Source organism: Crinia signifera, chromosome 2, assembly GCF_055691185.1.
Source record: "Crinia signifera chromosome 2, ASM5569118v1, whole genome shotgun sequence".
In the NCBI taxonomy this organism is placed as follows: Eukaryota; Metazoa; Chordata; class Amphibia; order Anura; family Myobatrachidae; genus Crinia; species Crinia signifera.
The window spans coordinates 144,370,814-144,396,532 of record NC_139218.1 but is presented as its reverse complement, the minus strand read 5'-3'; the positions used below and the strand labels follow the sequence as shown (position 1 = coordinate 144,396,532).

At 45.2% G+C, this 25,719-nt stretch overlaps 1 long non-coding RNA gene across 1 annotated transcript; it reads left to right on the top strand.

Moving 5' to 3' along the window:
* Window positions 1–761: 761 nt before the first annotated feature.
* Window positions 762–22,901, top strand: LOC146058897 (uncharacterized). The gene is made up of 4 exons (XR_014470028.1): window positions 762–812; window positions 6,151–6,232; window positions 19,293–19,438; window positions 22,833–22,901. It is a non-coding gene; the product is annotated as an uncharacterized LOC146058897 (long non-coding RNA).
* Window positions 22,902–25,719: the final 2,818 nt, after the last annotated feature.

Below are 25,719 nucleotides of genomic sequence, written 5' to 3'. Positions count from 1 at the left end.
GCATTTTTCCTATGCCAGCCCCCTGCCTTTTCCAGGCATATATAATTAGTTGAAAGTATTTACACAAATAGAGACACACCCATGAGCAGACCATCCATACAGAACACTGGTCACGCCCCCACATTATTAGGTGCTGGCCGCAACCCCTATTATTGCGCATAATAGGCCCTTAATCATTTTCAGCTCCAGGCCCATTTAGACCTTAATCTGGCTCTGGTATGTGTACAAAAACCCTGTGGTGTACTGGTGGTTTAGCTGCCATGCCAACATACCACCGATTAGCCCATAGTTGTCATGTTTACACAAGTTTACTACTATGTTTTAAATTAAATATTTGACTTAAAACCAAAAAAAGGTGGTCCAGATATAATGCAGTCCAGGGGCGGATTGGCCCACCGGGAAACCGGGCCGCTTCCCGGTGGGCCGGCACATTTTTAATTAATAGCGGCCGCCCACCCTCCCAGGCTGGGCTGCGGACCGCCGAACCGCCATCTCCGCGGTTACCGGCCGCAGCAAAATGCTCTAATCAAAGATGGCTGCGGCCGGCCTCGGCTGTGACCATAGTTAAAATGGCCGCGGGAGGGCTGGTGCGCATGTGCGGCCGCACGCAGCACCTCCCGCGGTGCTTTCAGCCCGATTCACAGAGCTGACAGATTCGGCTTCTGCTTCCTCCTAGTGCCGCTGTTCTCATGGCTGACAGCAGGGGGAGCTAGCTGCGGAGGCAGCGTGCAGCTCAGCTCCTCTCAGGCTGTACTCCATGTGGCCGGGGGATGCAGGAAGTTTCCTCAGAGCCTGAAGCAAGCAGGGAAGGGGTGAGTGTTAAATGCCTAATGATTTTTTATACTGGCATTTGCTCTCCTGATATTTGCATGAGAGGGGAGTGTGTGTGTGTGTGTCTGTATGCTATATGTGTCAGTGTGTACATTATGTGTGTGTCTGTGTACATGCTGTATATGTGTGCTATGTTATGCTTTGTGTGTGTGAGTGTGTATATGCTGAGTCTATGCATGCCATGTGTATATGCTGTATGTATGTATGTATATGATATATGTAAGTAATGTGTGTATATGCTATGTGTGTTTTTGAGTGTATGTACTGTATGCTTAGATGTATATGTTGCGTTATGTTTTCTATGCTAGTGTGTGTGTGTTTGAAGTGTGTATATATGCACTGTTTGTGTCTGTAGTGTGTGTATATGTGATGTTTTTGTAAGTATGCCATGTATGTATGTACAGCATGTATGTACAGTATGTCTGTGTACAAAAGTGTGTGTGTAATGATGTACAGTACATGCAATACATGATGTACAGTCACCACCCCCCCTCCCCCCCTACCACTCCCAACATAATTCTGCATTTGCCCCAGTTCCAGGGGCGGGCTGGGCCAGGGGGCAGGGTGCCATGTGCCCCCCGGGCCGCTCTAAAAGGTACTACTTTTACGGGCCGCCTTGTATTTTACATTGTGACCTCCTGTAGGCCGTGCCACGGCTACAGGAACATGGCCGCCGGCCTCCTGCATGAGGACATGATCACATGTCCCGGGTCGGCCGCCTGTTACTTAAACATTCCTGTCTTGAATGATTCCTGGCCAACCACTCGTGCGTCTGGGGGGGAAGGGGCGGGCTGCGGTGGAGACAACAGCTACTCAGAGGACGGAGCCGCAGCGTGGGAAACCAAGGCAGGGCACAGCGAGACGGGAGCCGGACCCGGGCCTAAAAGCAAGTAACAACAGTACTATGTATTGGGTGTTATAATGGGGGCGGGGGAGCTGCCTGTGGTGTCCTGGTATAATTATACAGGGGGAGCATCCTGTGGTGTCCTGCCAGGACACCACAGGCTGCTCCCCTTGTATAATTACACCAGGACAGTCTTGGTATAATTATACAGGGGGAGCTGCCTGTGGTGTAAGGTATAATTATACAGGGGGAGCAGCCTGTGGTGTAAGGTATAATTATACAGGGGGAGCTGCCTGTAGTGTAAGGTATAATTATACAGGGGAAGCATTATACAGGGGGAGCAGCCTGTGGTGTCCTGCCAGGACACCACAGGCTGCTCCCCCTGTATAATTATACCAGGACAGTCTTGGTATAATTATACAGGGGGAGCTGCCTATGGTGTAAGGTATAATTACACAGAGGAGCAGCCTGTGGTGTCCTGCCAGGACACCACAGGCTGCTCCCCCTGTATAATTATACCAGGATAGTCTTTGTACAATTATACAGGGGGAGCTGCCTATGGTGTAAGGTATAATTATACAGGGGGAGCAGCCTGTGGTGTCCTGCCAGGACACCACAGGCTGCTCCCCTTGTATAATTACACCAGGACAGTCTTGGTATAATTATACAGGCGGAGCAGCCTGTGGTGTCCTGGTATAGTTATACAGGGAGAGCAGCCTGTGGTATCCTCTTCTTTTAATATAGGGGGTTCTTGTTATTGTGCGGGGGGAGCAGCCTGTGGTGTAACGTATAGTTATACAGGGGGAGCAGCTTGTGGTGTCCTGGTATAATTATACAGAGGGAGCAGCCTGTGGTGTCCTATTCGTTTATTTTAATACTGGAACATGGCCGCCGGCCTCCTGCATGAGGACATGATCACATGTCCCGGGTCGGCCGCCTGTTACTTAAACATTCCTGTCTTGAATGATTCCTGGCCAACCACTCGTGCGTCTAGGGGGGAAGGGGCGGGCTGCGGTGGAGACAACAGCTACTCAGAGGACGGAGCCGCAGCGTGGGAAACCAAGGCAGGGCACAGCGAGACGGGAGCCGGACTCGGGCCTAAAAGCAAGTAACAACAGTACTATGTATTGGGTGTTATAATGGGGGCGGGGGAGCTGCCTGTGGTGTCCTGGTATAATTATACAGGGGGAGCATCCTGTGGTGTCCTGCCAGGACACCACAGGCTGCTCCCCTTGTATAATTACACCAGGACAGTCTTGGTATAATTATACAGGGGGAGCTGCCTGTGGTGTCCTGGTATAATTATACAGGGGGAGCAGCCTGTGGTGTCCTGCCAGGACTCCACAGGCTGCTCCCCCTGTATAATTACACCAGGACAGTCTTGGTATAATTATACAGGGGGAGCTGCCTGTGGTGTAAGGTATAATTATACAGGGGGAGCAGCCTGTGGTGTCCTGCCAGGACACCACAGGCTGCTCCCCTGTATAATTACACCAGGACAGCCTTGGTATAATTATACAGGGGGAGCTGCCTGTAGTGTAAGGTATAATTATACAGGGGAAGCATTATACAGGGGGAGCAGCCTGTGGTGTCCTGCCAGGACACCACAGGCTGCTCCCCCTGTATAATTATACCAGGACAGTCTTGGTATAATTATACAGGGGGAGCTGCCTATGGTGTAAGGTATAATTACACAGAGGAGCAGCCTTTGGTGTCCTGCCAGGACACCACCGGCTGCTCCCCCTGTATAATTATACCAGGATAGTCTTTGTACAATTATACAGGGGGAGCTGCCTATGGTGTAAGGTATAATTATACAGGGGGAGCAGCCTGTGGTGTCCTGCCAGGACACCACAGGCTGCTCCCCTTGTATAATTACACCAGGACAGTCTTGGTATAATTATACAGGCGGAGCAGCCTGTGGTGTCCTGGTATAGTTATACAGGGAGAGCAGCCTGTGGTATCCTCTTCTTTTAATATAGGGGGTTCTTGTTATTGTGCGGGGGGAGCAGCCTGTGGTGTAACGTATAGTTATACAGGGGGAGCAGCTTGTGGTGTCCTGGTATAATTATACAGAGGGAGCAGCCTGTGGTGTCCTATTCATTTATTTTAATACTGGGGGGCAGCCTGGGGTGTCCTGATATACTGGGGAGCAGCCTGCGGTGTCCTGTTATTATACAGGGGAGCAGTCTACGGTGTCCTGTTATTATACAGGGGAGCAGTCTGTGGTGTCCTGTTATTATACAGGGGAGCAGTCTGTGGTGTCCTGTTATTATACAGGGGGAGCAGCCTGTGGTGTCCTGTTATTATACAGGGGGAGCAGCCTGTTGTGTCCTTATTATGTCGTTATTGGTGTCATTATTACCTTTTTTTTCTTAATACATATTTTTTTACCGCATACCACCTCCCACTCTGCTTCCCCCCCCCCTCCCTACCTGAATCCTCCGCCACCCCACATCCTATGCCATGCTGCGTCTCCCCTCTGTCACCCTACGCCACCCTGCGTTCCCCCTCACATGCGCCTATTCTGCAGCCTGAGGGGCTGGGGACATAGCCAGCAGTTCAGAGAGCCACTAGCCATGCCCCCACAGCTGCTAAAATGGGGCGTGGCCTTGTTGAAATAGACCACCCCCCCATATCAATAGGCCACGCCCCCCAAAATTTGCGCGGTTGCCGTCTCCCTGGGGCTGCTTCAACATATTTCCCCGGGCTGCTTTTAATTCCCAATCCGCCCCTGGTGTAGTGTAATGATGTACTGCAGAGTATAGGGGTATATAGTGTAGGGATGTTCTGAGGGGGATGCAGTTAAAATCCCGACGGTCGGGATCCCGGCGTTCAGAATCCCGACGCCGGAATCCCGACCGCCGAAATGCCGACACATTCTCCCTCTTGGGGTGTCCACGACACCCCTGGAGGGAGAATAAATTAGTGTGCCGAGCGTAGCGAGGCACCGGGCCCGCTGCGTGGTGAGCGCAGCGAGCCCACAAGGGGGGGCGATCCACGTTCCCCCCTTGTCGGCATTTCGGCTGTCGGGATTCCGGCGTTGGGATTCTGAACGCCGGGATCCCGACCGCCGGGATTCAATACTGAATCCGTTCTGAGGAATATGGGGGTATATAGTGTGGAGTATAGGGCTATTTAGTGTAGTGATGCAGTATGGAGTATATGGGCTATATAGTGTAGTGATGTAGTGCGGAGTATAGGGTATATATAGCGTAGTGTGGAGTATAGCGGTATATAGAGAATTGTTGTAGTGCGGAGTATAGGGGTATAGTGTAGGGATGCAGTGCATAGTATAGGGGTATATAGTGTAGTGAAGATTATATGGTCTGCTGTATCAGTCAGCGGGTGCCCAGTCTGCTCCGCTGTATCAGTCCAGGGGGTTCCCAGTCTGCTCTGCTGTATCAGTCAGGGGGTAGCTATTCCTTTATAAATGTTCAGGGTCCAGCCTGATAGCCGAGGTCCTTAATGAGAAGCAGCAGAACCCGATCCTCTTTTCTCATAATACCCCTTTCACACTAATTATTGTACATGGTTACATGCCCTGTCTCAGCAACTGATTCCCTGTTCACACTGCCGGCTGGACCCGCAATATTACCAGGTAGAACCCTTTCAGACCGCACCCGTGTGTAGCCTACCTGATCTGCCGGTACTTGTAGATGAGGTCATTCCGCTCTCTTGTCCTTTTAGCGTGACCCAGGTTGCACTGTTCACACCAAAGGCACCCCGAGTCCCCCCCATGGTGGGGACCAGGGTCAGATTCCTGGGTAGCGGGAAAGCCAGAGACTTCTATAATCCTAGCTTTCCATGCTGCAGTATGCAGAGGACATAGAACCCTAGTTTCTGCACATTGGATCTGGCAGTACCGCCACATGCATGCAAACATCTATTTAGGTATTTATAAATCGGGACCTGTCTCGGCCGGTCCAGAAAAGGGATGGGGCTAAGGAGCAGTTGGGCGTGGCCTATCATCGCAGCCTTTTTTTTTTTTTTTTCATTTTCGGGACCATGCCAGCATTCCCCTGGAAGCTGGGCAGCTCCGGGTTTGCTCCCTCCCTTAGAGATGCAGTGCCATACAGAGTTGAGCAGCGGTAATCTCCGGCTCCCTACAACTGCCCCTCCCCCTCTCCCCACCAAGGGTACATTGCCACTAGCGGGAAAGATAGCGGCACAGTCTTCAAATAGCAGGACTGTTCCGCTGTAATAGGGACAGTTGGGAGGTATGCAGGGCATGCGCACAAATACTGACTTCTAGGGAATGCATCACTCATTATTTTGTATACTGAGCGTTGGCACTACCAATTTTTTTTTCTATACATTACAACCTTTTTATAAAGGTTTCAAGTTTTTAATCACTGTAGGAGATACTAATTTACAGATACCAGGGCATTCTGGAACTTAGTGAAATAAATACACATGCAAAACGGTTTGTTTGTTTGTTTATTTATTGCAATATTTATTTACTTAAATTGCAGCATTGCAGACGTATTCAGACACTACTTCTGTGGCATCACAAGTCGGAGAGAATTTGGCTGGTCTGATGATAAAGTCGGTTACGTATGTGGAGCAGCATTTTAGATAACAGACAAGTTGGGTAGTTGGTCAGTTGGATGGTTGGAGGAAAGTAAAGCCCCATACACACTTAATGAGTCCCCAATTACGGCGATATCGGCAGCGGCGGGGATGCCGACTCCGGCAACCTGTGCACACTTTCCGATGCGGGAGGGGGATAGAGCTACGGTCATGCTACAGCTGCAGCATGACCGTCAATATTGAGGACTCCCCCGTCTTCGTTAAACAATGAAAGGGAGTGAGCATCATTAACAATATGGAGTAGACACATTAGGCAATATTGATTGTGTGTGTGGGGCTTTATACTTTCCCCATCACCTTCTCACTTTACTACCACCGCCTGCTTCAACCCTTTCCCCCGTCACTTTCTCTCTTCTTTCTACTGCCAGCACATGCTTTTTTCATACCATTCCGTCACCTCCTCTCTATGCCAGCACTGCCTGCTTTCTGCATTCCATTCCCTAACACTTCCTCTCCTCTCTCTGCTGACACCACCCGCTTTCTGCATTCTGTACCCTAACACTTCCTCTCCTCACTCTGTTGCCACCACCTGCTTTCTGCATCCCATTCCCTAACACTTCCTCTCCTCTCTCTGCTGCCACCACCTGCTTTCTGCATTCTGTACCCTAACACTTCCTCTCATCTCTCTGTTGCCATCACCTGCTTTTTTGCATCCCATTCCCTAACACTTCCTCTCCTCTCTCTGATGCCACCACCTGCTTTCTGCATTCGGGACTCTAACACTTCCTTTCTTCTCTCTGCTGACACGACCCGCTTTCTGCATTCTGTACCCTAACACTTCCTCTCCTCACTCTGTTGCCACCACCTGCTTTCTGCATCCCATTCCCTAACACTTCCTCTCCTCTCTCTGCTGCCACCACTTGCTTTCTGCATTCTGTACCCTAACACTTCCTCTCCTCTCTCTGATGCCACCACCTGCTTTCTGCATTCCATTCCCTAACACTTCCTCTCCTCTCTCTGCTGACACCACCTGCTTTCTGCATTCCATTCCCTAACACTTCCTCTCCTCTCTCTGCTGCCTCCACCTGTTTTCTGCATTCCATTCCCTAACACTTCCTCTCCTCTCTCTGCTGAAACCACCTGCTTTCTGCATTCTGTACCCTAACACTTCCTCTCATCTCTCTGTTGCCATCACCTGCTTTCTGCATCCCATTCCCTAACACTTCCTCTCCTCTCTCTGCTGGCACCACCTGCTTTCTGCATTCGGGACCCTAACACTTCCTTTCTTCTCTCTGCTGACATGACCCGCTTTCTGCATTCTGTACCCTAACACTTCCTCTCATCTCTCTGTTGCCACCACCTGCTTTCTGCATCCCATTCCCTAACACTTCCTCTCCTCTCTCTGATGCCACCACCTGCTTTCTGCATTCCATTCCCTAACACTTCCTCTCCTCTCTCTGCTGGCACCACCTGCTTTCTGCATTCGGGACCCTAACACTTCCTTTCTTCTCTCTGCTGACACCACCTGCTTTCTGCATTCCATTCCCTAACACTTCCTCTCCTCTCTCTGCTGACACCACCTGTTTTCTGCATTCCATTCCTTAACACTTCCTCTCCTCTCTCTGCTGACACCACCTGCTTTCTGAATTCCATTCCCTAACACTTCCTTTCCTCTCTCTGCTGCTGGCACAACCTGCTTTCTGCATTCCATTCCCTAACACTTCCTCTCCTCTCTCTGCTTTCACCACCTGCTTTCTGCATTCCATTCCCCAGTGCTTTCTCTTCTCTATACTGCTACCGCCTGCTTTCTATGTCCCATTTACTGTCACCTCCTCTCTCTGCTACCACCACCTGCCTTACGCATCCCATTACCAGTCAGTTCCTCTCTCTGCTACTACCACCTGCTTTCTGCATTCCATTCCCCATTGCTTCCTCTTCTCTATAGTGCTACCGCCTGCTTTCTATGTCCCATTTACTGTCACCTCCTCTCTCTACTACCACCACCTGCCTTATGCATCCCATTACCAGTCAGTTCCTCTCTCTGCTACTACCACCTGCTTTCTGCGTCCCATTCACCTTCTCTCCTCTATGCCGCTACTGCCTGCTTTCTCCATCTCTTTCCCTGTCACGTATTGAATCCTCTTTCTGCCACCACCAACTGCTTTCTAAATCCTAATCCCTATCTCTTCCTCTACACTTTCTGCTGCCGTCGCCTACTTTCTGCATCCAGTTTCCCATCACCTCTCTCTGCCACCACTGCCCCTTTCTTGTAATATTTTGTGCTAGTTTATTTTTTCATTATACAACATCACAAAAATATTAAACGGTACATAAAAAAAAACCTGGCCTCCAACCGTCCCCTCCAGCCGGTCCATCACACGCCTTTATTGTATTGTTGTATCATGAAAAAACAAAATGTAAAAAAACAGTCTTCCACTGCCACTTCTAGGCAGACCATCACATACCTTTCTTTGTGTTGTTGTTGTTGTCGTATCAAAAACAATAAAAAAAATGTAAATTGTAAACAAAATAGAAACAGCCGCCAACCTCCCATTCTCCTCTTTCTGCCACCACCGCCTTCATTTCTGAATCCCATTTCTCCTCTCCTCCTCTCTCTGCTATTACTGCCTGCTTTCTGCCTCCCATTCCTCTTCACCTCCTTTCTCTGCTGCTACCACCTGTTTTCTGCATCCCATTCTCCTCCTCTCCTTTATGCCACCACGTCTACTTTCTGCATTCACTATTCACTAACACCTATCCTCGCTCTGCCGCCACCAACTGCTTTCTGCATTTCATTCCCTGACATGTATCCTCTCTCTACCGCCACCTCCTGCTTTCTGCATCCCATTCCCCTACTCTCCTCTATGGTGCCATTGCCTGCTTTCTGCATCCCATTCCCTATCTCTTCCTCTACGCCAGGGGTGTCCAACCTTTCACCTTCCCTGGGCCACATTAGAAGATGAAAATTTGGTTTGGGCCGCACATAAAATAAAATAACAGTAACGATACCTGATCATCCAAAAAAAACATAGACAACATAGTTAACATATTAAACTTTATTGGAAATGAAGTTAGTGAGATGTTTGACATTGTTTCTCATATTCTGACACAGAGAATAAGCCGAAATTCACATTCTGACACAGAGAATAAGACAAAATTCACATTCTGACACAGATAATAAGCCAAAATTCACAATGTGACACAGGGAATGAGTAAAAATTCACATTGTGACACACAGAATAAGCCAAAATTCACTTTCTGACACAGAGAATAAGCCGAAATTCACAATGTGACACAGGGAATGAGTAAAAATTCACATTCTGACACAGGGTGCCAGATAACACATATGCCCCCACAGTGCCATATAACACATAGGCCCCCACAGTGCCAGGTGACACATATGCCCCCACAGTGCCATATGCCCCCACAGTGCCATATGCCCCCACAGTGCCAGGTGACACACATGCCCCCACAGTGCCAGGTGACACATATGCCCCACATTAAGCTCCATTTTACATATACCACACACACTGTCATGCACCATTATCTATATGTCCCACACCATGATGCTCCATTATACATATGCCACACCGTGATGCTCCATTATACATATGCCCCACAATGTGAAGCTCCATTATACAAATGCCCCACAGCGTGAAGCTTCTTTATACATATGCCCCACACATTGATGCTCATTAAACATATGCCACACAAATGATGCCCATTAAACATATGCCCCACACCTTTATGCTCATTAATTAATAATCATCAATGTGTGTGGGGCATATTCACACTTATATTCATAATGCCCCCTGGTAATGCCACTTATAATTATAATGCCCCCTGGTAATGCCACTTATATTCATAATGCCCCCTGGTAATGCCACTTATATTCATAATGCCCCCTGGTAAGGCCACTTATATTCATAATGCCCCCTGGTAATGCCAGGGGGCATTATGAATATAAGTGGCATTACCAGGGGGCATTATGAATATAAGTGGCATTACCAGGGGGCATTATGAATATAAGTGGCATTATAAATATAAGTGGCATTACCAGGGGGCATTATGAATATAATGCCCCCTGGTAATGCCACTTATATTCATAATGCCCCCTGTAGTGATTACTCACCACAGCTGATGGTAGTGGGGGGTATGAGAAGTCACCGCTGGCCTGGCTGCCTGCTCCTGCCGCCGCCACCCATCAGATCATCATCCAGCCCTGCGCGCTGCTGGGATGAATCACGTGGGGGAAGCGCCAGCACAGACGTCCTTCGGACCGCGGGAGCAGCTGAGTGCGCCTGCGCATGCACACCAGCGCTCCCGCTGCCATTTTAGGTTTGGGAGAACTCGATGCTGGCCGCGGCCATCTTTACTTTGGGCACAGTGCGGCGGGCAGCACGGAGACGCTGCTGCGGGCGGAGTTGCCCTATAATTTATATTTAGAACTTCTATAAAATGCACTGGGCCGCATTACTACCCGACCTGGGCCGCATGCGGCCCGCGGGCCGCGGGTTGGACAAGCCTGCTCTACGCTTTCTGTTGCTGCCACTTACTTTCTACATTCAGTTTCCCATCACCTCCTCTCTCTGCCACCACTACCCCTTTCTTGCCATGTTTTGTGTTAGTTTATTTTTTCATAATATAACATCACAAAAATATTAAAATGTAAAAAAAAAACCTGGCCTCCAACCGTTCCCCCTCTAGCCAGACCATCACACGCCTTTATTGTGTTGTTGTATCATGAAAAAATATACTGACACAAAAATATTCGGGTGTGGTATAGGGGTCCGACAGTCGGGATCCCGACGACGGGATCCCGACTGGCCGGACCCAGACAGCATGGCGAGCGCAATAAAGACCCTTGCGGGCTCGCTACGCGAGCCACCTATTCTATTCTCCCTCTATGCGGGTTGTGGACCCCGGCTGTCTGGGTTTTGACAGTCGAGATCTCAACGTCGGGTGAATGCCTGTCGGGATCCCGACTGTCGGGACCCCATCCGGCACCGAAATATTTGATATCACCTCCTCTCTTTCCTGACACTGCCTCCTTCCTGCGTCCCATTCCCCGTCACTTACTGTCTTTGCTGCCACCGCCTGCTTTTTCATCCCATTCCATCACCTCCTCTTCTCTCTGTACTTCCACTGCCTGCTTCCTGCATCTTATTCCACTTCACCCACTGTCTCTGCTGCCACCGTCTGTATTCTGTGTCCCATTCACCATTACCTCTACTCTTTGCTGCCACCACCTGCTTCCTGTGTCCCATTCCGTCACATCCTTTCTCTGCTGTCAGCGCCTGCTACCTGCGTCCCATTCCACCTGACCTACTATCTCTGCTGCCTTGGCCTGCTTTATGCATCCTTTTGCCTATCTCTTTCTCTATGCTTTCTGCTACCGCCACCTACTTTCTTCATCCATTTTTCCAATTTCCACCTGCTTCTCTCTATCCATGTTTTTTTGTTCGTATATTTTTTTATTTTATCTTTTTTTATATTCTTTATTAGTTTTGCAATTATAACATCCATAAAAAAAGAAGAAAGAAGACATTTACATACATACAATTACATACATACATTTACATTTTTATTAGTAGGCACCTGTTTTAACTAACTCACAATATACCCTTGACAATGCTATTTATTTCCAGTCTCTCCCTACCTTAAATTCGCACTTGCTCAACCCTAGATCCCTAGGCCTTATGAGAGAATATGGATGATATTACTACTCTATCTTATTTGTGTTACCCTTAATCGTTTCTCAAGTGTACAACATTACTTTTTAGTGACTCTTACTTAATCCAATTCCTTATTTAAAGTGCAACGTGTCAAAGAAAAAAAAAAAAAAACTTACATAATACACTACTAACAAGGAAAATATCTATTGTGCACATCATTTATCATTTAACTTTTGTTGTAGTAAGGGGATTGTATCCAGTGATCCCAAATTAAGTGGTGTTTATTTAATGTTTGATTTCTATGTGCTAAACGTCTTTCTTGATCTACAATAAAATTTACACGTGCTTTCCATGCTTCCACGTCCGGTGCGATATTTGACATCCACATTCTCCCAATAATAACCTTTGCAATCGATAATACATTAATAATATAAGTTCTATCCTTCCTGTCAATTCCTCCTGGGACTATACCCAATATACAACATCTATCCGATAACAGTTCACTTGGAATTCCCGTATTAGATATAACCCGTTTAACACTATCCCAGTACTCAGCTACAAGATTACACTCCCAGATTAGATGAATAAATGTGCCTGATATAGCTCCACATTTAGGGCAGGTAGTTGAACCATTGCCCTTAAATTTGCTCAACCTACTAGGGGTTATATATGACCGATGTAGTATAAACAGTTGTGTTTGTTGGATACGCAATGAATTTGTGGCCCTAGCCACTGCGGTTTTAGCTGACAACCATTCTAAATCGGTCAAAGCCCCTATATCGCCTTCCCATTTTTCCCTCACATAGACCAGGTCCTGTCCCAATTTACCTTCTTTTAGCAAGTTGTAAATCTTAGAGGTAAGACCTTTATTGTTATTAGATTTAAGAATCCTCTTTACGTCTGTTTCGCTAAACCTGGGTAATGGTTGTTTAATCTGCGCTATCAGAGCGCTTCTTAATTGAAAATATCTAAAGAGGTAAGATCTTGGGAGATCGTATTCTTCTTTTAACTGGGTGAATGTTTTAACCCCATTTAAATCGAAAAACTGGGAAACATATATCACTGAGTGGGAATGCCACACCTCGATTTTTTTTGTTTGCTATGTACGGCGCTGCGGACACTTTGCGGCGCCTTATAAATAAACGTACTACTACTACTACTACTACTATTCTATGTCCCATTTACCATCACCTCCTCTCTTTTCTGACACTGCCATCCTATTCCACTTCACCCACTGAGACAGCTGCCACCGTCTGTATTCTGTGTCCCATTCACCATCACCTCTACTCTTTGCTGCCACCACCTGCTTCCTGTGTCCCATTCCGTCATATCCTTTCTCTGCTGTCAGCGCCTGCTACCTGCGTCCCATTCCACCTGACCTACTATCTCTGCTGCCTTGGCCTGCTTTATGCATCCTTTTCCCTATCTCTTTCTCTACGCTTTCTGCTACCGCCACCTACTTTCTTCATCCACTTTTCCAATCTCCACCTGCTTCTCTTTATCCATGTTTTTTTGTTCGTTTATTTTTTAATAATACATCACAAACTATTAAAATAAAAAAAAATAACCTGGCCTCCACCACATGCTTCCTGAATCCCATTTCCCTTAACCTAATGTCTCTCCTGCCACTGGCTGCTTTCTTATCCCATTCCGTCACCCTCTCTCGTCTCTCTACTGCCACCGCCTGCTTCCTGTGTCCCATTTCCCATCACCTCCTCTCTCTGCCACCACTGCCCCTTTCTAGCCATGTTTTGTGTTTTTTCTCATAATACAACATCACAAAAATATTAAAATGTAAAAAAAAAATTGGCCTCCAATAGGCCCCTCTAGCCAGACCTTCAAGTGCCTTTATTGTGGTGTTGTATCATGAAAAAATAAACTGACGCAAAAATATTAGACCTCCTGTCTTTGACGCAAAAATATTAGACCTCCTGTCTTTGCTGCCACCTCCTGCTTCATCCCTTTACCCATCACCTCCTCTCTTCTCTCAACCTCCACCGCCTGCTTTCTTTGTCCTGTTCCCCATCACCTCTCCTATAACAGGTAAACTAACACAAAAGTATTCAAATGTATGTTGATTTCTTGACTTGTATATTTGATTTTGTATATTTTCACTATCATTTCTTATAACTTATATGATTTAAAATATTGTTAAAATGTACATTTTAAATTTTTGTTGCCACTGCCTACTTCATCTCTTTCCCTGTCACCTCCTCTCTTCTCTCTACTGCCACGCCTGCATTTTTTATCCCATTCTGTCACGTCCTCTCCTCTATTTACTGCCACCGCCTGCTTCCTGCGTCTCAATTCACATCCTCGCCTCTCCTTTCTATACTGCCACCGCCTATATTCTGTGTTTCATTCCCCGTCGCCTTCTCTCTTTTGCTGCAACCGCCTGCTTTCTTCATCCCATTCCTCTCCTTTCTTTGCCAGCACCACCTGCTTTCTGCCTCCTTCTGCATCCTATTCCCAAACTGCTCTTACCAGCGTCACCATCAAATACAAAGGTCTTATACTACTTGACCTGTGTGTAGCCTTTGCCACTGTAGATGACACTCCACTCATTTAAATGCTTCCACTGCCTGTAGTCTGCGTATCATTCCCCTTCACCTAGTGTCTCTGCTGTTACCGCCTGCTTTCTTCATTCCATTCCATCGCCTCCTCTCCTCTCTCTGCTGTCACTGCCTGCTTCCTGTGTCCCATTCCCTGTCACCTACTGTCTCTGCTACCACCACCTGCTTTCTGCATCCTATTCCCTATGTCTTCCTCTGTGCTTTCTGCTGCTGCACCCTACTTTCTGCATCCAGTTTCCCATCACCTTCTCTCTCTGCCACCACTGCCCCTTTCTAGGCATGTTTTGTGTTGAGGTTTTTTTTCATAATACAACATCACAAAATTATTGAAATGAAGAAAAAAAAACCTGGCCTCCATCCGTTTCCCCCTCTAGCCAGACCATCACACGCCTTTATTGTGTTGTTGTATCATGAAAAAATAAACTGACACAAAAATATGAAACCTGCTGCCACCGCCTGCTTCATCCCTGTCCCCATCACCTCCTCTCTTCTCTCTGCTGCCACGGCCTGCTCTCTACATCCCATTTAATCACCTACTCTCCTCTTTACTGCCACTGCGTGCTTCCTACGTCCCACTCCCCTTCACCTACTGTCTGCTGCCACCGCCTGCTTTCTTCATCCCATTCTGTCACCTCCTCTCTCTACTGCCACAACCTGTTTCCTACATCCTATTCCCCTTCACCTACTGTCTATGCTGCCACTGTTTGTTTTCTGTGTCCTATTCACCGTCACCTCCACTCTTTGCTGCCACCATCTGCTTCCTGTGTCCGATCCCCTGCCACCTACTGTCTCTGCTGCCACCGCCTGCTTTCTTCCTTTTCCACATCACGTCCTCTCTTCTCTCAACCTCCACCGCCTGCTTTCTTTATCGCACTCCCCTACCCACTATCTTATCTACCCATTATCTGTCTGTCTATCTACCCACTATCTATCTATTTATCCACTATCTATCTATCTATTTACCCACTAGATATCTATCTATTCATCCACCATCTATTTATTTATCCACTCTCTCTCTCACTAGACATCTCACTCTAATATATATGTCTTCACTATAATTTCTTATAACTTTTATGCTATAATTTTCTTTTGCTTCCACCGCCTGCTTCATCTCTTCCGTCAACTCCTTTCTTCTCTCAACCTCCACCACCTGCTTTCTTTATCGCATTCCCCTATCTATCTATTCATCCACTATCTATTTATTTATCCACTTTCTGTCTCACTATATATCTCACTCTACTATATCTTTTCGCTATAATTTTTTATAACTCATATGCTTGAAAAAAAAATTCAAATTTAAATTTAACATTTTTTGTGCCACCGCCTTCTTCATCTCTTCCATCACCTCCTCTCTTCTCTCAACCTCCACCGCCTGCTTTCTTTATCGCATTCCCCTATCTATCTATTCATCCACTATCTATTAATTCACTCTATATCTCACTATATATCTCACTCTACTATATCTTTTCACTATAATTTCTTATAATTTATATGCTCAAAAAATCTTTTTGCTGCCACCGCCTGCTTCATCTCTTCCGTCACCTCCTCTCTTCTCTCAACCTCCACCGCCTGCTTTCTTTATCGCATTCCCCTATCTATCTATTCATCCACTATCTATTTATTTATGCACTCTATATCTCACTATATATCTCACTCTACTATATTTTTTCACTATAATTTCTTATAACTTATATGCTTTAAAAAAATTTTTTTTCAAAAGTAAATTTAACATTTTTTCTGCCACCGCCTGCTTCATCTCTTCCGTCACCTCCTCTCTTCTTCTCAACCTCCACCGCCTGCTTTCTTTATCGCATTCCACAATCTATCTATTCATCCACTATCTATTTATTCACTCTATACTGTATCTTACTATATATCTCACTCTACTATATGTTTTCACTATAATTTCTTATAACTTATATGCTTTAAAAAAATTTTTGCTGCCACCGCCTGCTTCATCTCTTCCGTCACCTCCTCTCTTCTCTCAACCTCCACCGCCTGCTTTCTTTATCGCATTCCCCTATCTATCTATTCATCCACTATCTATTTATTTATGCTCTCTATATCTCACTATATATCTCACTCTACTATATCTTTTCACTATAATTTCTTATAATTTATATGCTTAAATTATTTTTCAAAAGTAAATTTAACATTTTTTTCTGCCACCGCCTGCTTCATCTCTTCCGTCACCTCCTCTCTTCTCTCAACCTCCACCGCCTGCTTTCTTTATCGCATTCCCCTATCTATCTATTCATCCACTATCTATTTATTCACTCTATATCTCACTATAAATCTCACTCTACTATATGTTTTCACTATAGTTTCTTATAACTTATATGCTTTAAAAAAATGTTTGCTGCCACCGCCTGCTTCATCTCTTCCGTCACCTCCTCTCTTCTCTCAACCTCCACCGCCTGCTTTCTTCATCGCATTCCCCTATCTACAGTATCTATCTATTCATCCACTATCTATTTATTTATTCACTCTATATCTTACTATATATCTCACTCTACTATATCTTTTTACTATAATTTCTTATAATTTATATGCTTAAAATTTTTTTGCTGCCACCGCCTGCCTAATCTCTTCCGTCACCTCCTCTCTTCTCTCAACCTCCACCGCCTGCTTTCTTTATCGCATTCCCCTATCTATCTATTCATCCGCTGTTTATTTATTTATGCACTCTATATCTCACTCTACTATATCTTTTCACTATAATTTCTTATAATTTATATGCTTAAAATTTTTTTCAAAAGTGAATTTAACATTTTTTCTGCCACCGCCTGCTTCATCTCTTCCGTCACCTCCTCTCTTCTCTCAACCTCCTCCGCCTGCTTTCTTTATCGCATTCCCCAATCTATCTATTCATCCACTATCTATTTATTCACTCTATATCTCACTCTACTATATGTTTTCACTATAATTTACTTATAACTTATATGCTTTAAAAAAAAATTTGCTGCCACCGCCTGCTTCATCTCTTCCGTCACCTCCTCTCTTCTCTCAACCTCCACCGCCTGCTTTCTTTATCGCATTCCTCTATTCATCCACTATCTATTTATTTATTCACTCTATATCTTACTATATATCTCACTCTACTATATCTTTTCACTATAATTTCTTATAATTTATATGCTTAAATTTTTTTGCTGCCACCGCCTGCTTCATCTCTTCCGTCACCTCCTCTCTTCTCTCAACCTCCACCGACTGCTTTCTTTATCTCATTCCCCTATCTATCTAGCTATTCATCCACTATCTATTTATTTATTCACTCTATATCTCACTATATATCTCACTCTACTATATCTTTTCACTATAATTTGTTATAATTTATATGCTTAAAAATTTTTTTTGCTGCCACCGCCTGCTTCATCTCTTCCATCACCTCCTCTCTTCTCTCAACCTCCACCGCCTGCTTTCTTTATCGCATTCCCCTATCTATCTATTCATCCACTATATATTTATTTATTCACTCTATATATCACTATATATCTCACTGTACTATAATTTTTCACTATAATTTCTTATAATTTCTATGCTTAAAATTTTTTTCAAATGTAAATTTACATATTTTTCTGCCACCGCCTGCTTTATCTCTTCTGTCACCTCCTCTCTTCTCTCAACCTCCACCGCCTGCTTTCTTTATCGCATTCCCCTATCTATCTATTCATCCACTATATATTTATTTATTCACTCTATATATCACTATATATCTCACTCTACTATAATTTTTCACTATAATTTCTTATAATTTCTATGCTTAAAATTTTTTTCAAATGTAAATTTACATATTTTTCTGCCACCGCCTGCTTTATCTCTTCCGTCACCTCCTCTCTTCTCTCAACCTCCTCCGCCTGCTTTCTTTATCGCATTCCCCTATCTATCTATTCATCCACTATATATTTATTTATTCACTCTATATCTCACTCTACTATATCTTTTCACTATAATTTCTTATCATTTATATGCTTAAATTTTTTTCATATGTAAATTTAAAAAAAATTCTGCCACCGCCTGCTTCATCTCTTCCGTCACATTCTCTCTACTGCCACCGCCTGCATTTTTTATCCCATTCTGTCACCTCTTCTCTATTTACTGCTACCGCCTGCTTAATGCGTCTCATTCCCCATCCTCTCCTCTCCTTTCTATGCTGCCACCGCCTATATTCTGCGTCTCATTCCCTGTCACCTCCTCTCTTTGTTGCCACCGCCTGCTTTCTTCATCCCATTCCTCTCCTTTCTTTGCCACCACCACCACCTTTCTGCCTCCTGCATCCTATTCCCAAACTGCTCTTACCAGCGTCACCACCAAATACAAAGGTCTCATACTACCTGACCGGTGTGCAGCCTTTGCCACTGTAGATCACACGCCTTCATATCTTACCTGTTGACATCCATCCTCTTACCTTCTGTATTTCAGCTGATGTTCTATATGATAACAAAAGTACATTGTACCTATTACTCCATGTGCAATCTGGTCACATTTATAACAAGATACAAAATAGCATAATATATATCTTTTGTTTCCATGATGAAATCTATAGACACTTGTATAATTTACTAGATTGTAACATTACGGGACTGCAGAGCATAAGCTGCTTTGTGCGCTCATCTGTAGAGTAAGCACCTGGACCTGCACATCAGGGGGTTCTATGGGGAGGGGCCACATCTTATGGGAAATGGAGGATGGGATAGAGTGTTTGTAAGTAATTGTACGCTGGCTGCTTTTACAGGATATAATATGTAAGTGAGACTGAAGGGGTACAGACTGAGTATCTTTAGTTACAGAGAGGTCGCAAAATCTCTTCCCTGCTTACGGATCTTTCTTTTACAGGTTCTCAGTAAAGACCTTATTCTGGTCCCCATGAAATGAATTTCACAGCGTTGCGTGTGGACCAAACTTCTTCCGCAGTGCCTGCGTACCCCCCCTCCCCCTGCACGGCTGCGAATCAGGGCCAGGGTGATCATAATGAATAGCAGGTAGGAAATAAATATGTGGTACACAGAAGTGGCAAGTTGCTCAAATGAACTCATTGGTCCATTGCAAGTGCTTGCAAGGGAGGGGCTAGTTCAGGCAAGGGAGGGGCTAGTTCAGGCAAGGTAGGGGCTAGTTCAGGCAAGGTAGGGGCTAGTTCAGGCAAGGTAGGGGCTAGTTCAGGCAACGGAGGGGCTAGTTCAGGCAACGGAGGGGCTAAACAAAGCAAGAGAATCACAGAATTCCCCCACCCTACAGTATAGTTATAATGCAGAAAACTCAGTTTATTTCTCCTTCGCTCCATAGGGATATATGTACACTGAGTTCTCTGCATTACTACTATCATACATATATTCCAATACACTGATTAATCCTTTTGCTGTACGTACCATCTATGTATATTACATGCCGCATACATAATGTAGTGCTGGAATAAATTCACCAGCAAATGTAGGGGCATTTTCTAGTGAAATCACTTAGAGAATGACCTGAAATCACCCCGGGTGTACGCCCCATTCTGAACATGTATTATTGGTTTGTATAATACTGCTATACCCAGATCTAGCTCCATTTTTCTTTCTTTATCATGTCCCCATTTAAAGTTGAAGTCTTCAATTAAACATGGTTAAAAATAATAAGAAAAATGAAGATATAATGTACTTACATGCAGAACCTGGCATGGTCGCATCCAGCAGTGCCTCTGCCTCACTAGATGTATTTAGACCAGGTGGATTTGGGAAGCTTCTCCAGCTGGAGGTAATTGACGAGAAACCCGTAAAATTTGCCTGCTCCGCCGCTGTAATTGGTGGGTAATTGGCCTCTTCTGCCTCCATTAGTTCTAGATGGTTATTACTGGAGGCAGAGGGTGGAAAGAATGCCTACAGAAATAAGAAGTAACGGTGTATATCAGTGATTATTACATCTACCATAGGACTGTGTAAGACAGACAGAGGCATTTAGCAAACTTCTTTATGTAAAGGTTATTTATAGTAGTTTCCATTATAGACCCTAAGAAAATGCCTATATATAAAGCTAAAGGCAGTGGCATAAATGTTGCATAAATGTATAAAGGTGTCGCTCAGACTATATATATATATATATATATATATATATATATATATATATATATATATATAACCACAGCATTACAGTAGATGTGAGGTCGCTATAGTGCAATTACAGGTGTTCGTCTACTCTGTGCTATCAAGAGACATCTATATACTCTAGAAGTGCAGAGAGGAAAATGACATTCCAGAAGCTCACTATGGAAAGTGTAACCTGTGCTCTATAGTCCACTTTGTCTCCTTGTCAGCTTATTATGAGGCGCAGGATTATCAATTATATTAGAAAAATGTCAGAAGATGTAACGGAGCTCAAATCTGGGGCAATAAGAAAGTATTGGTAACATAGTAATTATGTCCTTTCTACTTGTGTGTCCCCTGCTAGAAAGAAAACTAAAAATGTGTCTTTGTCAGTGATTTTTATGTAACCCTGAGCACAAGAATAACTGTGTTAGGGATCTTTACACTGTTAAGGCCCCCATACGTTACGCGATTTGGGCCAGAGGATCCAGCAGATTGTCTCTGACATCCGATCGGATCCGATGCGCAGTCCCGTGCGCATCGGATCAGAGCTCGGACGGCTGCACATAAAATACATCTTATGTGCAGCAGTCAGCAGGACATCCTGGGTGCGGTGAGCAGGGTGCGGCAGGTGGCAAGGAGAATTGAAAAATCCTATTCAAAAGACTGGGTGGCCACTGTTTGGCTGAGAGATCTCTTTCAGCAAATCAGCAGCCACCTGATCTTTTGAATAGTATTTTTGGTACTTGTTTCCTAGCACGGCCACAATCGTATGGATCGTGTACCTTTAAGTTAAGGTACACGCTTCATACGATGGACCCGATTTCCTTTGAAATCAGGTCCATTTGGCCGGCTAGGACAAAATATCGGGGGCATCGCGTCAGTCGGGACCATTAACAATGGTCACGACGCGACCGACGCGATGCCCGCGATTTCCCCATAGGCTTCAATGTTAAAAAATATTTTAACATTGAAATCGTGTCGGGAAAGGTAAAATATCGGGGGCATCGCGTCGGTCGGGACCATTAACAATGGTCCCGACGCGATGCCCCCGATTTTTCCATAGGCTTCAATGTTAAAATATTTTTTAACATTGAAATAGTGAAAAAATGTGAAAAATGTGAAATGGGCCAATATGACCCATTTCACATTATAGATGTCCCCGTCGTCACCCCACGATAGACGCCAACCCGAAGCGTGGCGAGCGCAGCGAGCCCGCGAGGGGCGGCGGTGCGCGTCCTCCGACCTTTTCATTCCCCTACTATCCACGTCGGCGTGGAGGTGAGAATAGAATAGTGTGGCGAGCGCAGCGAGCCACCAAGCCCGAAGCGTGGCGAGCGCAGCGAGCCCCGCGAGGGGACGCGTATAACTTCACAGGTATACGCGTCCCCTCGCGGGGCTCGCCACGCTTCGGGCTCGGTGGCTCGCTGCGCTCGCCACACTATTCTATTCTCACCTCCACGCCGACGTGGATAGTAGGGGAATGAAAAGGTCGGAGGACGCGCACCGCCGCCCCTCGCGGGCTCGCTGCGCTTGCCACGCTTCGGGTTGGCGTCTATGGTGGGGTGCGGTGTACGCCGTTAAATTTGGGGGGGTTGGGAATATTTTTACATTGAATCCAATGTAAAATCGGGTCCCAGGGACCAATTTACATTTCATTCAAAAAAAAAAAATCGGGTCCAAAATCGGTCGGTCGCGTCGATCGCATCGCATGCGACCAAATCGCATGCGATGCGATCGACCCGATTTTTCCGACACGACCACCCCGATGTAAATCGGTGTGGCCGTGCTAGGAAACAAGTACCGTATTTTTCAATTCATACACCCCCTGCCTGCAGCTCTCCGAGATTATGTGTGAAAAATCGCATGTAATTCATGTGTAAGAAAAGGCACATCATGTGCCAAATCTTATTGAGCTCTCTCAGGTAGGGGTAGGGTTAAGGTCAGGGTTAGTCTGCAGAAGAGGACAGGCTAGGGTTAGGCACTAGGGGGCAGTTAGGATTAAGGTCCGGGTCAGGCTGCAGAAGGGGAGAGTTAGGCTTAGACACTGGGGTGGATAGTTAGGGTTAGGCATTAGGGGGTCGAGAAGGGCTAAAATGACTAAAACTTGACAATTTGTCAGTTAAACGTTTCACCCTGTCTATCCTAGACACTGTCTAATTAGTGACCCTGTCAGCCTATTGCATGCTGACATAATGGCTGTCTATATAGACAGAGCCGATCCCTTAATCCGCACCCCAAGTATGTGTTTGGCAATTATACATTATCTGCTGACTAGCAATGAGTAGCTCATGGAAGTTCTGTTTTATACTTACAGGGAAGTATGGGGGCTCCATCCCAAGGGATTCCATGGCGACCCAATCGATGTGCTGGAAGAAGGGGTGGTGGCGGATGTTGTCAGTAACTCCTGGTTCTTGGCCCAGATGGTTATTGACAAGCTGAAAAAGGTATTTGGATGTAATTATACAGCACAGTTGCTCAATACAATCATTGTACAAACATTTCTGCTGCCGGCACAGAAGAATATAAAGGGATTTCTCCATGGCCACAGTATGTTACTACTGACATTCTATCTGGGATCTGTTGTGTGTCTCACATTACATTCCCCTTCCAAGAACATGTAACCATTCTGCCATTTCCTGTCATATGTGTCCTAAAGGTCCGTACACACTGGGTGATTATGCTGTGTGTGTGTGCACAGCAATGATCGCTATCATCGCTGAGGGGGAAAGCTGCTCAGTGCATACACACTGAGCGGCTTTCCCCCTGCCCGGCGGGGAGGACGGCTTTGCATAGTGCAGAGCTATGCAAAGCCGTCCTCAAAGCCGCTCATCTGCTTGTAATAGCAGCAGATGAACGGCTTTACTGGCGATGATGTGGGAGCGCGCAGCAGCACTCACCGCCGGGGCACACACACTGGGCGGCTTTGAGCTGAAAGCCGCTCAAACCTGCTGAGTATGTACTCCATTGTGATGCTCTTTATATTTATTAATCCTATTTATAAAATGCAGAAAAGTCACCTATCAATAAAAAAACACCCATGTAGATCTTTTACTCCTCTATCAATAGTTATAGCATAGCTAACAGCTGCGTCAGCCGTCGCCAAAAGATTCAGCTATTTTCCGTAAAGCCGCAATTCACTGCTGCACAATGCGCGGCATAGCAGGGCATATGGTATGCGTACACTCCCACTATGCATTCACTTATATAGGAGCTGGCTGGTGCGGGTACATACACCCTGCTGCTTTATGGGAGCCTGCTGCGATGCGCTCACACTGCAATCCCACTACAGCAAGCTGCTATACGCAGCAAAGCTGTAGCAGGACACATCTGTAGTCAGTAATAGTGGTCGGCTGTCAGAGTGCAGAGTTTACTTGTAGCAGTAATTGGACTGTAGAGTAGATCAGATACTCTGGTTTTCAATAGAGATCAGAGGACTGAACAGATTGATCCTATAACACAGTGACTAATGGTTACTTACATCCAACATCTTATAAAGTTATATACAACCAATGACATCATTTATATTAATAATTTATGTAATATCATATTTACCATGTTAATGAGGTCAATGGCGGCAGATTCTGTTGCGCAGAATCTTGAGTGAGCAGCATGACCTCCGGTTATCATTTCGTTCAGGATGACTCCAAATGAGAACCAGTCTTCGCCAATCATGTACTCCTTGCTGAAATACAGCTACCAGAGAAGAGCAATTGGTTACCAACATTTTAATAATAATAATCACTTTGTTTTTTAATTTTTGCTTTTTTTTTTTGTAAATTAACAAAATAGCGGTAAAGATAACCCCTACATGTTATAGTAACAGCAGCAATATTTTATATTGTTTATAAATAATAAGTACTTTGCTGTTTTTAGGTATATTTTGTCCCGAGTTATTGCTCTTTCACTTGTATATGCCAGTTCACGTACTATATATTATTTACAGCAGCTGTCCTGCCAACACACGGCAACAGTCTCACGTCATCTTCCCATGGTAAGAGCCGGACCGGAAGTCGCATGTACCCGTTCCCATGGAGGACGCTATGGTGGAGGGTAGTCACTTAAGGTGATTTTGCTTAGTCCCATCAATGTCGATGCAATTTCGTCCGATTTTATGTAAATTGGGCACGTTTCGACATGTTTTAGATCCGATTCCGAACTGATGGTTACCCTTTGAGCGCTTATTGTATGTACAGTATGCACTATTTCCATCTTTATCACTCTTGAGATTATTACTTTGTGCATGATATGTTTGCAGCACTTTGGGTTCAGCTGCGCACTTTGGTCTGATTTGTATTTTTCAATCATGATCATTCCGGTGTGTACCCAACATAAGAGTCGTATTGTTTACTGTTAATTCTGCACCAGACCCAGAAGTCCAATGCCAGAGCTGCATCGCAATTGACAGCTCTTATGGAAAGAGCTGTCCTCTGCATTAATAATCGCATATGTTAGTGCATATGGGATTATTAATAATGCGGTACCCGGGGAATGCTGGTGGTGGGGGGGGGGATGTAAGTGCATCTTCCACATGGAGAGAAATTGCCAACACTTGGCAGAATCAGAATTACCCAGAAATGTGCAACGATGCATGTGCGTGCTACAGTGAATACTTTTTACCCAACTTGGCTATATGCCGTCACATACAGGGTTGGAATCAGGCCCCATGTACATAGTTACATGAGGAAACAGTAGGAAACCCTTTGCATTTACCTCAGGAATAATGACACCACACCTTCTAGCACAGCCAGTAACACCCTCGTCTCTAGGCGTGATCTCAAGGGCCAGACCGAAGTCGGCGATCTTGAGATGTCCTGTTGGAGTCACCAAGATGTTCTCTGGTTTTAGGTCGCTGTGAAGAAAATAAAATCTTTGTTTTCATACAAACAGGAATTATTTGGTACATAAATTATATTGCACGTTACATGTGTACATTCTAACTAATAATAGTTTCATATGTTTGAGACCAAGGACTAATGTAATCATATTTACTGTAGGTTAGTGTCCATGTGATTCCACCATATCATGTACATCTGTATGTGTTCTGCAGAATTCTAGGTTATTTAATAGTGGAACCTTCCTCGGCCCAATAACCCCTGTGATACTAATATGTGTGGTTACAGCATACTGTAAATAACTAGTGATATTGATGTCATAGGAAGCGGCAAATGGAGGCTGATGCTGGTCGTTCCCAGCTGGGGAAG